Genomic DNA, 14,397 nt, shown 5'->3' on the forward strand with positions numbered 1-14,397 from the left:
AGATAGATAGATGATTGATAGATGGATGGAGAGACAGAGAGATATTTATATCAATATAAAGCAATCTTAAACATGTTCCATGATTGAGGTTGTATGCAGTTTCTTGATCTGGGATGATAGAATCTCTTTTGTGTTACTAGAGGTGAACAGGTTTTTGCATTCCAGACCTGATATGTACCACCCCTGTATAACATACAGTAAATGCAATAAATTAATCTGCAAACAGCCAATATATAACATTCTCAACAGTATGCAAAATAGCATGTCTCCCTTCTTACTTTTCCTTCTGAAAAAAAGTTCCCGATGGAGACATGGAAAGGCATTCATCAAAAACCATCCTCAAGCTTCAGAGATGCAGACAGTGTGAACTTGCTTGCCCATTCCTGCACAAATAACCTTTCCATAGTTACGGATAGAAATCATGCAAAATTCACACATATACATACAGAGAAATGCATACATTTTGCAGTGGTGTTAAAAATAAAGGAACTCTACACCCAAAGAAATATGTTAAAAGCAAATTATCCTGCTCTTCCCCTTTTGTGAACATCACTTAAAATACCTCATCTACTTAAAAATAACCTTACTTCACACTTTTAGTGCACTGCTGAATATTTCAAGAATACTCTCAAAAATAGAGGTGCTGTGTCAGATTCTTCTGTGGAAATCTAATACTGAAGCATGCTGATTTGTATCAGTGTCCCAAACATTAACTTGCAAATAAATTCCAGTTATTTAATTTCAAGATTTCTATTAAGGCAATCTAGAAGCCTTCTACAACTAGCTTGTATATGTTACAGAAATACGATCTGGAATAAAGTTCTCTAAGCAAATATTAAATAAATACTATCTATTTGGTTAAGACAATGGTTCTCAGATATCCGGCTGGAGATTATATTTTATTTTTCAAATTCATGACATGGTATAAAGATGTACTTTGAATTGTGGTTCAATCATTCAATGGCTTCTCATGGTTCATGATAATGGTATGTGGGAATGAACTTGAAGGATGAAAGGAAGAGGTGCTTCAGATGAAAGTGGAGACACCTGCAACATCTAATTGCCCAAATGAAGAAACTGAAAAGGGATCTACTTTAATGTATCAGATTGTTAAAAGTGATGGACAGAGATTTATATTTTCAGACTTTCAAGCTTTGGTTAATGTACCCTTACAATAAATTAGAAGTAACTCCTTTGGTCCTGTTTCTTTTCTGGTTGGCCTGGGAGGGCTAACAATATTGTTTGAATAATAGTTTCAAGCTCTTGTAAGATCACGTTTATGCTGTTGGTGTTTTCTGTTGACATTATAAAGTAGAAATTTTGCATGACTGGAAAAAGGTACAGTAGCTGTCAGGCTGGCTTTCAGTTTTTCTCCATATTGTGTTAAATTGAACATTGTGCTTAGAGGAAAAAGGAGAAAATGTAGGAAAGAGAGCCTGCATAAAAACATCCAAGAAATAAAGGCAGATTATCGCTTTCCAACTTTTTTATTTTTATTTGTTCAAGAATCCTGAGTATGCAGTGTAACCAAAGACCTTTGAAAAGATATAATTGATCAGATGTTTATTTATTACTCAATAAGCTCCTTTCTTAGCTTGACAGTTTGAATTCATTAAATGGTAAAGAAAGTTTTCCTCAAAACCTTCCTCCCATGTAACTCTGCATAGTATGTTCTTCATGTTGTTATGTTCTGTGTTCTGTCTGACTTTTCTAGAACTTAGTTTAAATGTGAAGATCCACACAGATGCTCTTTCTAGCCTGTTTTTTATTGAAAAACCCTTGGAAACAAGGATGTACAGAGTAATTTAAAATTAGCCTAACTTTCATTATGAAAGATTCCTGCATTGTCACAGCCAGAAGAATGGTTCTATGTTCCACATGTGGAAAATGAAGTCACTGTATCTGTGCTGTCACAGAAAAAAATAATTTTCTCTTTACATTTTTCACTGTATTAAAGATGTATGTTAAAATACCATACTATGACCTTCTGTTTATAGTTTTAATCTACTGCTTTTATGCAGTTTGACATATGCTTCAAGGGCTCTTTGTTGTAGATGCATGTATTGAAACGATCAGAATGAAATGCCTGACAAGATGTTGAAATGTTGTCAAGTTCTAAGCTCAAGGTATTTCAAGTGTATTCAGACTATTTGCTCTTGTGGTGGTGTTGTTCTGTTTTGTTTCCCTTCTTGATAAGAGAACCAACAAAATGAACTTCATGCATTTTTCTTCCAGTAAACTCGGGTAATTGTTCCTCCTGATTTAATATGGTTTAATCAATTGGTGTTTGTCAATTTATTTGCATTAAAATGAATTATTTGAATGTTTAATGAAGACATTATGTGTTTGAAACAAATTATTCAAAGTGTAATTAATGGTATATTAAATGGATCTGTCGACTTGGTAAACAAAACAATGAAAAGAAACATGTATTGTTAATTTATTTTTAAAAGTATTAATTTGAGTTCTTACTTTAAAAAGAATTGCATTTGAATCAGTGTTGACTAGTGGATTACTCTCTGCAATTTTCCTGGCAACATTTCAGAAGTGGTTTACCATTTCTTGCTTCCTATGGCCAGAAGAGGATGACTGGTCCAGGATTACTAGCTGGCTTCATTACTCAAGGCAGGCATGTCAAACTCGATTTCATTAAGGGCTGCATCAGGGTTGTGTTTTACCTCAGGGGGCCTGGGTGGGCATGGCCAGGGTAGGCGGGGCCAGCTGACATCACTGGAGTGTTCTGCCAGTGAAAATGGGCTTTCAAGCTCTGTTTTTGGCTGCGATGGCCTCCTGCAACTCTCTGCCAGTGACGATGGAGCTCAAGGGGGGGGGGTCATGTGCGGCCCTCACAAGCTTCATTTTCAGCCATGACAGCCTCCTAAAACCTTCTGCCAGTGAAAATGGAGCTACGGAGGGCCACATGTGGCCTTCCCAAGCTCCATTTTTGTTGGCAGAGGCACCACTGACCAGCCTTTTGCTGTTTTCAGGGTGGCCCCGCAGGCCACATCTAAGTACCCCAGGGGCTGGATCTGGCCCCTGGGCCTTGAGTTTGACTTAAGCTAAGACTAATAGATTTTCATGACTTTTAAAGTTAAACTTATTTCCACCCATTGATTTTCTACTGAACTGTCCTTAGATTATCAATATACTGTATTTCAAAGGAGAACAAGGTAATGACAAAACAGTTCCTTACCATTGCTGAGAAAATGATGGAAGTTTCAATGGGGTCCCCAATGATCAACCTGAAGAATATAGCTTACCTAGTCACAATCATTTATAATTAGTGTTCCTGGCAATATTTATTTTAATATGATAAAATACAATTCATTCTTTTGTGCAAACATAGTTCATCTAGCAATCAACATTTCCTAGCATCCTAATTATTGTCTATTAAAAATTGTCCCTAGATGGTAAATATAGTGTACTGAGATTGTCTGGAAAAATATTTTGTAAATGATTTCTCCTTTCTAACAATCATTTCAGAAAGATGTTTGACACTGTATTTAAACAGAAGAACATTTGCTTCAGGAGCTCTTAATTGTTTGTAAATATTTGCATTGGTTGAGGCTAAGTTGATTGAAGCATGAGGCTAAATATTCAAAATGCAAAAGTCTACCATTCCAATTATTGTAATAATGAAAACCATTAAAGCAGTGCTTTGGAATAATCACATACTCAACATAATCTCTATCTGATGGAGTTGTAAGCAGTGAAAACCACATATTTATCAAGTGCCATCAAGCAAGGTAACTACTTCTAAGTAGCTCCATTGAATTCAATGGATTTAAAATAAATAAATATGGTAATTACATTTTACAAGGGCTAATCCAGTAAACTGAAGATGTGTCTTACCTAGTTAATTCTGGAATCCTTTTATTCAGCTAAATTACCAATCTTTAAAAAACTTTGTATATTTCAGGGGGGGGGGGGAATAAAGTTTTCTTAATGCAAAGCAGCGAATAAATTTTCTATTAGAATTATAAAGCATATTTACTGTGAAATATGAAGAAAGCTTCCTTTTTATTATTATATGTGGAAATAAGGTTGATACCTTTAGAGTTTTAATACCTTATAGTAAGTGTCATTTTAGATAGGAAGTGTTGTTAGTTGTTGGTGCTTTTTTTTTTTTTTTTTGCTTTCTAAAAATATAGCTTTTGTTCCTTTGGTGCTGTATCTTCATGAAGTCAAGAAACAATTTAAAGAAAAATGGCTAAATAAAGTAGTTTGTAAGCATCTAAGTTGTTCTATAGCAAGTAGCAATCAATAATGAGACACCAAGTATATTTCTGAAATAATTTTAATTATAGTATATTGAAAATTAATGACTGGAAGGTATAATTTGTTATTAGAGATGTACTGTATATGCTTTGAAAATGATTCAAAATAAATTATTTTGGCCTTGCAGAAGTGCAATTGTTCTTTAATATTTATTAAAGCATTTACTGAAGTTCATCTGAAGCTGAAAAAAATATGCTCCTCACCAAATGAATCAATTTAGTAAAGATAATCACAGCTTTACTAAATTGTCTTCAACTTTTTTTTTCAAGATTGCATAGAAATTTTTAAAAAAATGCATGTTGTAATGAATGGCAATCTGACTATGGAGAACGTCAATCATCCAGGTCAGATAACTGGACTTTCTTTGTTTTGCTTCTCATCCAAGAAGTTTCTTCAGCCAGTTGCCTCTTGAAATAGCATCTTTGGGACAATGAATGGTGATGAGGTTTTGTGCTTGTATTAATTTAATGCCCCCCACACTTGTACATTATTTTTAAAGTGTGCACAAACCTTTAAAGTGCTTCAAAGATTTAGATGTCTGGTAAACAAGTTTAATGCAAGAACTAGACAAGTTGAAAAAGCAACTGCTGAGTATAAAATGCAAGCCCTGTTTATAGTCAATTCTAAGTAGACTTCTTGCATGTTTTCCATCTGCCCATGGGGAACAATGGGTCTCTCACCTTTTTGGCGTGAAGAGTTGCCATCCATCTCTTTGTTACCATATTGCAGGGGTGTCAAATTCAATTTCATTGAAGTTCATCAGGGTTGTATTTGACCTCGGAGGGACCAGGGGGCATGGGCAGGGTGTGGGCGTGACCAGCTCATTATCACTTGTGTCAGAAGCACCTGTGGTGGCCCAGGCAGGCCTGGGGGGAATCCACTTTTGCTAGTGGTTTGTTTTGCTAACACTCTGCCAGCGAAAATGGAGCTCCCCCAAGCTCCATTTTCACTGGGAGAGGCACCTCAGGCTGGTCCTTCACTGTTTCCAGAGCAGCCCCACAGGTCAGATCGAAATACCCCATGGGCTGGATCCAGCCCACGGGCCTTGAATTTGACACCCCTTCCATATTGTACATCTTTGTTTCAGCTTGTTTTCATCTGTCTTGGCTAAATTAGTTTTCATACTTCTTACCTCTCTTCCCAAAAGTGCCTATTTATATAACTTTCAAACCAATCAGATTAAGTGCATTTTAATTTCCTAGGAATGAAAAGTACAGATAAATATATATTATGTAAGCTTGAATTTAAAATGAGAAACTGACAACATTATCAAGTATGGGGAAACAGTAGGATACATACATATACATATACATATACATATACATATACATATACATCATATACATATACATACATACATACATACATATATATATATATATATATATATATATATATATATATATATATATATATATATATATATATATGTTTTCTTAAGTTTTCATGGTACTTACATGTATGGTGTTCGGCTTGGTTCGGGTATTTTCCCACGTCATTGTAGTTCTTTTAAAGTTGTAGCAACGTTTCAGCAGAATCTCATCTGCCATCATCAGGCTTCTGTATTGTGTCCGTCTGTGGGTCAGACTTTTACAGTGGTTTCAGATTTAAATTTGGGGCAGCCTATTGCTGTGCCAGAATGGTTTTTTCTTCATCCTGATTGGTTGGGAGTCTTGGTCTGTGTTTATTGGTCTCGGAGTTTGCTGTGTTCTGCTTGATGGGTGTCTCTGATATCTTCTGTCTGTTTTTTGGCTCTTTTTGTATCTTGATTGGCTGGCAGCATTGTGTTACTTTAAATATATATTTAAATATATAAATATATATATATTTATATATAACTTTTTTATATATATATAACTTTAAATATATATATATTTGTTTTCTGAGGTTCTCATGGTATTTGTATGTGGATCTTTGGTTATTCGGGTTCTCTCCGCGTAAGATTCAAAGTATCTGCAGCGTTTCGGCGAGGTCCCACTCGCCATCTTCAGGCTGGTGCTTTCGGCTTAGTGCCAGTGCAGGCAGACTGCCTGCACTGGCACTAAGCCGAAAGCACCAGCCTGAAGATGGCGAGTGGGACCTCGCCGCTGCCAGATACCTGCAGAGAACCCTTGAAAATATTATATATATATATATATATATATATATATATATATATATATATATATATATATATATATATATATGTTTTCTGAGGTTCTCGCGGGTATTTGTATGTGGATCTTTAGGTTATTCGGGTTTTCTCCCAGTAACTAAGACTAACCTGAGCACAACCAAGCCCCCACCTGAACAGAACACACCCCCAGCCAATCAGAACATAGCCAACCCCCCAACCAATCAGAACACAGCCAAAACCCCAAGCAATCAGAACACACCCCCAGCCAATCAGAACACAGCCAAGCCCCCACCCAATCAAGTCACACCCCCACTAGCAGTTAAAAGGAAGAAGCAGCTGCAAGCTCACATTACTCTGAGAAGCACAGAGCCGAAGACACAAGCCTGCGATGATGAATGGGGCTTAATCGAAACGTTGCCTAGATACTTCCAATTTTACGTGGGAGAAAACCCAAATAACCAAAGATACACACACACACACAATATATATATATATATTGGCCAATAAAGAATTCTATTCTATTCTATTCTATTCTATTCTATTCTATTCTATTCTATTCTATTCTATTCTATTCTATTCTATTCTATTCTATTCTATTCTTAGTGGTACTGAAGCATATATCTGATTAATTTTCTTAATCTGATTCTTGAGCAGGTGCTTTAAACATTATTTAAAAATTATAAAAATTATTGAAAAAAATTCTAAAAATACATGAACAAGGTTTTGGTCCCTCCATTCATTAACCTTTTGTGTAATTCTCTTTTTAAGAGGTTTGCTGATGTACTCCCAACAAACATCAACATTAAAGTGTTTAGCATTATGTGTTTGTTTATAAAAGATACAGGAAAGGTAGGCTGCTTGCTGGTTCTAGTATCATCCAATCATTTATATTACAATGGCTGTGTCCTAATGGAAGTCACAAACAGTCAGTAAAGAAGATGATAGATTTCAGCTAGAAAAGAATCAAAAAGGTTTGAGTCTTAATTTAGGTGGTTTTGATCCAAGTGAAAAGTCATCATTTCAGCTGCACCAGAATGAACATTTGAAATTTTATAATTACATTTAACTAGTGCTTATGTTACCTAATTAATTTAATGTTGTGTTGTTTTAAAAAATATTACTTGATGCATACCATCATAGGAAATCATAATAAATAGTTTAAATTGAATGATGATTGGAAACATTTAAATGATTCTGTTTCCTTTAGCCACTGTTTAATTTTGTACATTTCTGAATTTTAATTTAAAAACAAAGCAATAAACCCCGTATGAGCTGTTTAAAGTGCCCTTGAAAGAAAAAAAAAGGGAGAAGCAAGCTGATTTGACCCTAAATAGTAAAAGGGAGAAGATTTTAATTAGAAACCTTTGACCCAGTAAACCAAATTGTTTCTTTTCCTTGCAATGTAATAGGTCAAAGGTATATAAGCCCTGGTTTTCCTTTTGTTCATGGTCACTCAGCAAAGTATCAAAGCTGTAATATTGATTGCATGCAAATAAAATTAAGTTGCATCTTCAAAGTGATTCAGTTGATTGAGCTGAGACAGACTTTTTGGCCACAAGAGTGCCATGGCTCTGATTGGATGAGAGAGGGGAAGCTGTCAAAGATTTGCAGCACAGTCCTACCACTTTGTAGGCCTGTGGTTTCTGCGAGTTCCTTTATACCTCTCCACTCCTGAAACTATTTAAAAATTGATCACTTAGTAGAATTTCAACATGGCCAGCTTGGCGCTCACCAATAAGCCTGGACCATGCCCGCCTACCCTCCGATCGCCTGCCAGCTGATGGGGCTTTGGACGTCCAGGTCAACAGCTCATGAGGAACTGCTGCTATCCAGAATGGGGTAGCTGAGAGCAGTTTTTATTTTGGAAAAACCCAAAGGGTTGAGGTAAAGATTTTGGTGATGGAGGTACCTTGCAAGGGTCTGCAGGGGTGGATATGAGTCACTCAGCAGGAGCAAGCCAATTTGGTGGATCTGGAATGATCTCTGTAGGAGGCAAAATCAGAAGGGGTTAGGGAACTCATCAAAAGAGGCAAGTAGGTTGAATGTGGAATAGCAATAGGAACAGCACTTAGACTAATATACCACTTCACACTACTTTACAGCCCTCTCTAAGTGGTTTACAGAGTCAGCATATTGACCCCAACAATCTGGGTCCTCATTTCACTGACCACAGAAGGAGGGAAGTTGAGTCAACCTTGAGCCTGGTGAGATACGAACTGCCAAATTGCAGGCAGCCAGCAGGCATCAGAATTAGCCTGCAGTACTGCATTCTAACCACTGAGCCACCACAGCTTATGTGGTGAGCAAGATGACGACAGCAAGTTGGCTGCAGCTAGTGGTCCTTAACCTAGTTGAATGGGGGGAAAAAACAAGAAGAAAAAAGACATAAGGAAAAGATATACTGTATAATATCAATGGTCTTTTAATACAATATAGTCATACAATTATGTAAATATTGTAAGATATTTCAACCATTTAAAAATAATTGTATTTTTATTTTCAGGTTTTATCTGCAGTTTTGTGACAATGGAACATAAATTACCAAAAGTCATCTTATTGTGAACTTCAACCAGCATCATGTCTCCTAAACCCTGGTAAGAAAAAAAAAAACATTTTCAAAAATAAAATTATTTTATTTATTTATCAAATTTATTTGCCTCCCATTTCGGGGTTCAGGCAATTCTTACTTTCAATGAAGAACTGAGAAAAGCCTTGGAATAAAACTCCCATGAAGAATCAAATAAAAAAAAACACTCCTTTCTTTGTAAGTTTTTATGGGGACGTTACCTAGTCAACTAAGTTATTTAGTCTAAGAGGGATGAGAGATTTCCAGGACTGTAAATAGAAAGGAAAGGGTTGTGATTTTTTTTTTTTCTAAGAATCACTAACATTCCTGGAAAAAGACTGAGACAAACTAGATTCATATTTGACTCAAAGGAACCTTCCTTTTCAGACAGACCAATAAATATATGCTAACAACAAGCTATTTATTGAGGGACAAATGGAATGTAAGAGAAACTGCATTAATCCACACATCAATTAATTTCTTGATTACTACATTAATTAAGTTAAAAGCAGATATGGGGAAGCTATTGGTGCAATGAAACTTTCACGTAGGTGAATAAAAGCTATTTCTTTTTATTTCCTTAATATGCACATCATATAAAACATCTCAGCAATTGATATCATTACCAAATTGGTAATGACATATCTGAAGATAACTTATTAAAATAATTTGTGTTCAGTTTCTTACCATCTCATAGATCGGGTATGTTAAAGAATTTCGACTACATACAGTTGGATCCTAATTCATCTGTTATTTACAAAGCCAGCTATATTTAAAAATATTAATCAACCTGTATTTATTTTAAGACATGTGTATAAGAGTACACCATAGGAAAGACAGCAATTAAATTGACTGTATTCTGCTTTCAATACTTAAAACAGAACAAATACTGTAATATATACATGCATGCAGGACATACATACATACATACATACATACATACATACATACATACATACCCAGCAAGAGAGAGATGTCAAATCATAAAACATTTTGTATACACATTATTATAGTTGTCAACAGAAAGAAGGGGGGATTTCAAAAAGCAGGCAGCAATGTGGAATCGAAAGTACATTCCATTCATATTTTCTTCAGAGGCTGATTGGATGACTAGATGACTGCTGTGCAAAAATCTAATTGGAGAGCATGATTGATGACTCTTGGCTAGAGATGTGTTTCGTTGGATGATACACCCAGAGGGATGGGGGGAAAAGCAGGACCAAGGGTGACAGTGAATTACGTATCTCAGAGTTGGTTACGTCCAGGCTAATACCAGCATATTAACTTCTAATAAATCCTTTGGAGTTTTGGGAGTGTGGCTCGAGGCTCATGATTTACTTGGAATAACTGCCAGAATCCTGACAGGAGAAGTGTAGAATTATTTCCCATCTTTGATTGTTCTACTTTCAGTCAACAACATTTTGGCTATAAGTGATTCCTAATATAAGCCTATCTATTTGTTTCTGCTTTCAAAGAGCAAAAAAGATGGCAAGATTGGGAAGAGACATGTAATGTATAACACAACAAATTGGCATGGTTTTGAAGGTAGCATTTGAATATTAATCATAAATAGTATTGTCCTGTATAATGTTGCTACAGCAGAGTCCATAGGATTGTCTGGGGTGCTACACATCCTCTTCACAATATGTTTTCCTTGCTACCCTCTATATTGGTTCTCATTTGTCTCTAGATTAGCAATCCTAATATGTATAAAGTAACATGAGCCTATTAGAGACCAACCTGGTCTTTGGTTACATTTATTGCATTTGTAGCATACTGAGAAGATGTGACAAATCTGATTGATACGTTATTACTGCTAGAAAGTGAATGCAGAATGAGAATGATTATGATCTATACTCTTGTCTAGACCTATTGCTTAAAACACTATGTGAAGGTATTCAGTGAACATTTTGATAATCAAAAGCCAATACCTATGGATCCATTTTATGACTTATTTTATGTTTGTGTTGGAATATAGATAATCTACCTGTCTATTTCTCCTGTAAGTCCAATTTAAGATAAAAATAAGAGGAATGATGTCAACCTTTCAAAGTAATGCAAAGTTTAGTAATGTAGTGCATAATTCGGGATGATATGCCTCAACAAAATACTGGAATGAATGTAGGAATGTAGAAAAGAGTGGTATATGTCTTCCAAGACCCATTTATCTAAAGATCTGGAAGGTCAGGGGATAGAGGAATGAGTCAGGGGGTAGAGGAATGAGTGGTTATATACACTCATATATAAGTGTATACACTCATAGCAGTTTATTAATTGCACTGGGGGATTATATTTGGAGAATTGTTTTTTTTTTCTTTTTTAACCTTGCAAGATGTCCAGAATCAATTATGTGAGAAGCATGGCAATCTATTGCCTGTCTATCATATTTATGGTCTGTTTGTCTACCTAGTGTTCTTTTGAACTTTCAGCTTCTTAATGTCAGAAAGAAGGCTTTGAATGTTGGCAACGGAATGTAAGCTCAAATCTTAAAAACTTAAATTTTGTTGCATCTAGTTTTAAAACATTTGAAGCAGATTAAATGAATCTGCCCTATAGAGAAGCAAAGAAAAGGTAGCTGACAAACTGACTGTGCTAAAATCTGAATCCACTCCTATGCAGTATTCTGAAAATTATATTAAAAAAACAATTGTCACATGGTTCTTTTGTGACAAATATGGAATTAACACCAAAGCTAGGAAAAAACATTTTAAAGCGAAAATAATTTATAAAGGTTGAAAAACAGCTACATACATCAAATATTATTTCTCAACAAATGAAGTTCTCAGTTGCTTTTCCCTCAGAGCAGATTTCCATGGTAATCCAAAGCAAGGACATAAGAAACAGAAGTGCCTTTCTCTTTTTTTTCTAATGCTTCTGTTTTCCAGATGATCCATTTACAGTATTTCAGGGGTTATTTGTTGGAGTCACTTTCGTTAGATCTGTTTGAAGCTTTCTGTTGTGTGCTTGTAAATCACCTACCCACATTAGTTTGGACAGCTTTGGCCTCTGGTTCATATTTTAAGGTTTGTTATGGTCAATAGACATTATTAATGTGAAATAACTCATATCCTAGATACACACTGCTGTGGCAGATAGTTACTTCATTTACAAACCAATTTTTGTGTCACACTCGTTTAGCAAATAGTTGTTTAAAATGGCACATTGGACACATGAGAGAAAGGGACTGAAACTTGTTTCAGTTAATCTGTAATGCAAATTTTAGGGCTACCTGAGCATGTATTCAGATCAGTAAGGATTTGTGATCCTAGCCATAGGAACAGAAGAATGAGTAAAGAAAATGAATATTGAAGGTGCAGATTAAATAGATCCTATTCATTTTAGACATACCAAGAAACAAACATTTTAATTTGTTGCAACATTCAATTGGCCTGAATGTCTATTTCCACCATAAATATATTCCTTCTTCTATTATTCTATTTTGGTAGATTAACATTCTAATGAATTATACATGAGTATGATTTTTTTGTTCAAAATTTCTAATTTCAATTGCTACACTGGTTGTCTTTTGCTATGTTAAAAGCTTATGTGAAAACTTATATGAAAAATAATCACATTATGCTTGCTCATTTCAAAATTTATTCAATTTTTTTGCTACATTTCATTATGCTATCATGTAAATATTAATGAAAGTTAGTCACCATGGAAATGAGATATTTGAGGAAAGATGCCAGAGTGACCAGAAGGGATACAATAAAAAATGAGATCATTAGAGAAAGAATTGGAATAGAACCAATCTTAAACTACCTACAAAGACAGCACATTAAGTGGTTTGCTCACCTGCAGAAAATGTCTTGGGATTCTATACTATACAAGACAAGTACAAAAAGACAAGAAGACCAAAGAACACAAGGCATACCTAGAAGAACACATCAAGACATCAAAGACACATCATATCAGCATCAAATAATAATGGATGAGGACAGAAGTACAAGAACCAGGACTCTGCATCTCCCTTAACACCCAGTGATAAAAGAGGACATTAAGAAAAAGATCACAGAATTATGTTTCAGAAAGTAGTTCCTTACATTTATTCAGAAAGTGAAAAAATTCCTTTCCCTACATCTCTTATCTGTTGAAAACACCTTTAACATTTTAGACTTGCAAAAGTAGCTGTTCAAAATTCTAAAATGATATATTTCTATGGGATGATGTCTTCTATCCAATGTATTGTTACAGTGACAATCCCATATATTCAAAATCATTGTCTTGGTTCAATTTCAAGGAGACATATAATCTCTGACATATTTCAAGTACAAAACTGGAATCAGTTACTTCAGATTTATCATATCAGTTACACCACTGTTAGTGTTATTTACCATGTTATATATGGCATTCACTTGAAAAATACACACACAGCTACACACAGACATTATTCTGGCCTTCAAATAACTTTTTAAATATCATAGAATCCTAAATAAAGAACTCTGAATTATACCTTCCCAGTGGGAGTAAATAATGGCCTATTCTCTATCAAATGCCATTTTTACCATTAACTAGCCTAGACTCATTAAAAATAATAATAATATAACAATGCTAACAATATACCTAGATAGCCAAGACCCAGGAACTAATTGTTTTTGTTTTAACAACTGTGATTGTTTCATCCATTTTCCATTACTTGTTCAAACAAGGCAGTTTGGATTTTCTTATTTTTTCAATAGAAATTTTTTGCTAATTGACAAGCATCTCTTTCACATATGTGGTATTCACACTATATTTCTTCATCTAATAACATATGCACAAGCTGTATATTAATTCACAGTAGAGTACAGAAATTAACTAACAGGTAGAATCCGGAACAAATCATTACTATACAGAAAGTCAGCCAATAATATACCATTTTCTTTAACCTATTTTCCTCTTCTTTCTTTCAGTTCTGCTGTATAATTTCTCTCTTTTTCCTTAACTTCTGTTTGGGGTGAGCTTGGGTTTCCCTGCAATTCTTTTCCTCCAAACCTACATATTGTTATTTTAAACTACATAATAATTTCTACCATTAATATATATATATATAATATTGTAGTGGAAAAACTGATTTATAATTGAACTTTAAGTGACTCAAAGCCAGGGGTGGAATCCTACTGGCATAACAACTGGTTCGCTTCATGCGCCTGCACGCCAAATGCACACTGCACTTGTGTGCACACTACGTGCATGTGCGCATTACTTACAAATTACCGGGTCTGGCAAGCAGTCACCTACTCCAGCTGATGAGCAGCACTCAGCTGTGCTGCTCAAAGCAGCTGAGGAGGAAAAAGCAGAGACTAAAGGACAACCTAGAGCCCAGGTGGGCAGGTGGTCCAAAGAAATAACCAGACAATCATCACAGCGAACTAGTTCGATGTCAGCTGCTCTTCGGAGCTGCTAGTTTTATAGCAGTGGTTGCCAACCTGTGGGCCAGGGACCACTGGTGGTC

The 14,397-nt window shown here is 35.3% G+C and overlaps 1 protein-coding gene and 1 long non-coding RNA gene across 3 annotated transcripts in view; one reads left to right on the forward strand and one right to left on the reverse strand.

The window, feature by feature from the left end:
- PCDH15 (protocadherin related 15) overlaps positions 1-14,397 on the forward strand; it is a 755,413-nt gene that overhangs the window by 174,551 nt on the left and 566,465 nt on the right. Inside the window, exon 2 of the mRNA XM_087964118.1 lies at positions 8,898-8,988. The gene's annotated coding sequence lies outside the window, so the exon portion shown is untranslated. The remainder of the gene's footprint in view (positions 1-8,897; positions 8,989-14,397) is intronic.
- Positions 19-14,397, reverse strand: part of LOC148130830 (uncharacterized) — a 105,466-nt gene continuing 91,087 nt past the window's right edge. Inside the window, exons 4-8 of one of the 2 annotated variants that reach the window (XR_015749345.1) lie at positions 12,759-12,837; positions 8,563-8,741; positions 8,304-8,377; positions 279-383; positions 19-183 (exon numbers count right to left, since the gene is read on the reverse strand). This is a non-coding gene — a long non-coding RNA (uncharacterized LOC148130830). The remainder of the gene's footprint in view (positions 184-278; positions 384-8,303; positions 8,378-8,562; positions 8,742-12,758; positions 12,838-14,397) is intronic. The other variant, XR_015749344.1, reaches the window with a different exon arrangement.

Source organism: Notechis scutatus, chromosome 4 (genome assembly GCF_049901735.1).
Source record: "Notechis scutatus isolate UNSWTSFEM ecotype Mainland chromosome 4, rNotScu1.2, whole genome shotgun sequence".
NCBI classification, from domain to species: Eukaryota; Metazoa; Chordata; class Lepidosauria; order Squamata; family Elapidae; genus Notechis; species Notechis scutatus.